This window comes from Vanessa cardui, chromosome 2 (assembly GCF_905220365.1).
Source record: "Vanessa cardui chromosome 2, ilVanCard2.1, whole genome shotgun sequence".
Classification (NCBI taxonomy): Eukaryota; Metazoa; Arthropoda; class Insecta; order Lepidoptera; family Nymphalidae; genus Vanessa; species Vanessa cardui.
The window spans coordinates 7,748,218-7,752,956 of NC_061124.1; positions in this window are offsets into that span (position 1 = coordinate 7,748,218).

Consider the following 4,739-nt stretch of genomic DNA (forward strand, 5'->3'; position numbering starts at 1 on the left):
AGCGTGGTCACCGGACTTAAACTCGACGGGGGTGTGCGGCGCACGCAAGAGGTCGCTGTGCGCGCGTCGACGCCTCGCGCCGCGGCGGCGCCCAGACCGCCGAGCGCCGCCTGCCGATCGGCGACGGAGCCGCCCGAGCTACCCGAACGGCGTGACCTCGCACAACCTCCCTACCACCCATCGAACGTTTCAGCAGAAACGCATTGTCGCCATGCCGTGCGAGTGTGCAGCACTCTATACTCCACCAATCATGTGTCTATGCCCTACTAATTCACTACTACATTGAAACGAATTCGAATAGTTTTGTTTATGACAGTTATAAAAATGCACTGAATGAACATGAGTTGACAAAATATAATAACTGAACAATAGAATATGGATATCATAAATAATAAAATAAAACCTCATTTAAATATGAAAATACACGTTATTATGTTGTGATAATTATTATAAACTGATTTCGAACTCAAAAGTATGTTAATTATCTAGTTGGAATTCATCACGTGTTCGCTGGTGAAGAGAGACATCGGGTGACTTATAACGCCTTCCGTTTCTAAAGAGGCGAGGAACGTCTTTACGCATATTAATTATATAAAAAGTAATAAGGCTTAGTTGTACAAATGAATAGCGATGTTAAACAATAATTAATACAAACAAATGTTTAGAATGCAAGATATTGTCTTTAGGAATGCCTCTCATTTGATCAGTTTTATTCTTGACTATTTTTAATTAGGGCATTAGAATTTCAGCTTAAGAACTTAGACTACTTTACTGCAGTTTACCTTAATCTACTTATTATCTCATTGAAGCGAATCAAAAGGCTTTTAATCTTCAAGATCGTTAGTCTAGCCTATTTATAAGAAACGTCTTCATATTAGTTTGAGCTTAAGTTTTGGTAATTAACAAACATTCTAGCTTGATCAACATTGCGCTAATATCTTAAATATGACAGAGGATAAATATTTTCAAATATATTTTGTATAAAACATGACGTGAAATTTCACTAAAAATTTCGTTATTTGACAGCGATCAAAAAACGAAACCGTTCACCGTGAAATTGTAGTTTTGTAGAATGTCAAAAACAGAACACTGATATTGGCCCTTTTACACTGCGTGAATTAAACCACCGAAAAGAGAAAATTGCAAAAACAAACTCAAGCTAACTATATAACGTATTTTGTCAATAACAAATATTTTTATTTAAAATGTAGCCTTCATTTTTCTTTCAGTAAAGGTGAATCATCAAAATTTATAGTTGTTTACAGTTAAATATCAATAAATCAATATGGAATGATATACATTTTATTTTCTTTGTATTCGGTATGAAAACATATAAAGATATAAAGAGTGAAAATCATATTAAAATCATTTCAGTAGCTTAGATATAAAGACAACCAGATATCAACTTATTTCATATCATTCACTAGAATTCTAGCCTGGTTTCATGCGGATATAAATAATTCATAATAAGAAAACCGTTTAGTTTATTTTATAAAGATTTTTTATGAATTAAATGAGAAATATAAATAGTAATTGTAATGTCAGACAAAGATCAATTTTTGTACACGGCTTAAGATTCAAATTTGGATATTATTAAATGCCAAGGTCAACATTTTATCATAATGGACCCGATACCCGTTTCGCAGCGAGCGATATTTTGGGTGATATTTTCCATCTTCCAAGAATTCGTTTGATTTTTATAGTATAAATGTAAGTTGATCTTAATCTATTTTATACATTACTCGTTGTTGCCCGGGGCTCGCTCGTGTTTTAGGGGTTATATATGTTAGGCAAAATAATAGAGGCTTCCCTTCTTGGTGTTCAAGTTTGCTTTACACAAAATTACATTGAATTTGGTTCATTACTTTAGTAGTGAAAGAGCGACAGAAAGACATACAAAGCTACTTCCACGTTTATAATATTAAATTATAGATTAGTTAAAACGAACGACGTTTTCGTTCGGCGTCATTTTGAAATGGTGATATTTTCTAAAGTTCCATACGAATTATATATTTAAAAAGGAAATCTTAATGTATATTAAGTGGCCTAAGTTACTAACGTATTCATTGGAGTTACGATTAATAATGAATCGATGAAAATTGCTTCGCAAATAAGCTCTGCTAATTTGTAATACCTAAATTACCTATAACGTGTGTGAGGTCGCTACTACTTTTTTGTTTTTTTTTTTTGCTAGAGTACAGCAAGACAGTGATGCAGATGCATTATATAATACGATCCCGCATCCTTTCCAATCCGTGTTGAATTGCAATAGGTAATTGGGTAACAAACAATATGGCATAATATGGTATAAAAATACCGCTGAGTTTCTTTCGCCGTTTAATCTCAGGTCAGGGTATTTTCTATTCCGAACCGGTGGTACTGTTTCAATTGACCATCAATAAGAAAGTGTATTACTTCTATATTGAATAAAGTTATTTATGTTTGAGTTTAGTTTCCGGGTACCCAATGAGAATTGACTGTGAGCAAAACACAAAGACACAGTAACACCTTGAAGGATTAACGTATCAAAAAGCGTCTCATCTCATCATTCTAACATTTTTCGTTTGAGAAACGGTTATAAAATGTCTTATTGTGAAGTAGATTTCTTTCTCCATTTGGTCCATATGACAAACTACTAACCTACCTAACTACTCTAATTATACAGCACTAAACAGAATTGTTTTATTTCGTATTAATTCAGAAGGAAGTTAAACGCAAAATCGAAGTCAATGTTATTTTCTACGATGTGTAAGCTGATCAATTAAAGAGTATGAAATAGCAGGCTTTAGCCAAAGGGTCAATCTCACTTATCGGTCACTCTGCCGCCAAATTGTAAAGCTTTGTACTGGTTCGAAAGGTGACTCATGCAGTCAGTGTAATTTCATGCACAAGGGATATCTTAGATTACGCTATCGGATATATTGTAGGCGTTCTAGCGCCAAAAACCAGTTATTACTGGTTTTTACTTGATATAATATCACTTGAATTCCTTACCACTTACAATTAGAAAGTCTATTTTGTAGTTCGCCTAATTAAATAACCTATATATTTTTTTATATAATACTAACTATCTGCGACCTTGTACGCCTTTGAATATAACAAAAAATATATATTATTGTAGCCTAAGATACTCTGTATTGTATCAGTTATCTGCCAGTGAAAGTCCCGTCAAAATCATTCCAGTCGTTCCAGAGATTAGTCGGAACAAACAGACAGACAGACAAAAATTGGAAAAAATGTTTGATATATGTACCGAGTATAAATATATATGCATTGAGTAAAAAAGGACTTTTTTTATATTGCAAGCAGACTCTTTAATTTTATTATATGTATAGATTTATTGCCAATAAGCGACCAATGTTGGGACCTAATTTGTGTCACTAGTGCCTGTAGTTACACTGGCTCATTATTCTTCAAATAAGATCACAAAATAACTGATAATTGTTTAGCGGTAGACTATTTTATGAGTAGGGCTTTAACTTAACCAAGTTGTATTGAGCCCTGCTACCAAGTGAGGTTTTATTAAATGTTAATTGACCACTTTAAGATGTTTTTCTGCATCTGCTATTTGCTTAGAACTCCTGGACCCTCCTGCAGTCACACTCTTAGTTGTAAACTAAAGAATTATGATATTCTAAATTTAGTCATATAATATAATTTGATGTACATTGTTACTTTATTTGATAGAAGGTGTACCCTTTTATCAGTTTTATAGTCAAACGGTTTTTTTTCTATTAATTATAAGCAACCGTCAGTTATACACGAAAGTTTGTATTGTTCATTAATTAGGTTGGGGACACGCGATTTTATGTTAATGTAATAGTTTCTACTACTACAAATATCAAGTACTACTTGAACCTGTGGCTTTACGCGCAAAGTTTATAAAATTTCACCTATGGCACACAAACCGTCCAATCTCCATTTTCAAGGTTTTCATTAGAAAGTAGTTTTTATTGTTCCTAGACTCAAACTATCTCCAGATCAACAACAACAACAGCCTGTAAATTCCCACTGCTGGGCTAAAGGCCTCCTCTCCCTTAGAGGAGAAGGTTTGGAACATATTCCACCACGCTGTTCCAATGCGGGTTGGTGGAATAATGCGGGTTGGTGGAATTAGATCCAGATCAATATTCATCTTAATTAGTTCAGTGGTTTAGGAGTATTTATAACATTAGCATAGAGTTTATAAAAAAAATTAATTATTATTTTTTAAAGGAAGATGATTAAAGTTCTTTTGAATCGTCAAATTTAAATGCTATTTGTTTCAGAGTGTAGATTCCATCGAAGAGAACCGGCAAGAAACTCAGTAGCCACTCTTTTCCATTACTTGAATCACAGATTATATCAGGAAAATTTAGTTATGATAAAAATGATATTATTACTATAAATGAAATGATTATTATAAAAAATCTAAACTCATTTAACGTATTGAAAAAAGAACTCGCTAAGTATATCTTAGATAATAAATAGTTAAAATTAAGACAATACGTTAAATTAGTACTTAATATAGAAAAATGTCTCTTAGTTAAGCGTTATATTTGAAACAGCTACTCATTGTCATTTCATTTTTTTTTTGTCACAAGTGTCATGTCGAACTGTATATGATTTGTTATAAGTGTAATTCTCATGTAAGTGACAATAGTGTCTTAATGGTAATAAAAAAATTCTATTATTTTAAGTACGCTACATAGAAGTCAATATACATTACATCACATACACGCGTATCTTTTATTGAGTTC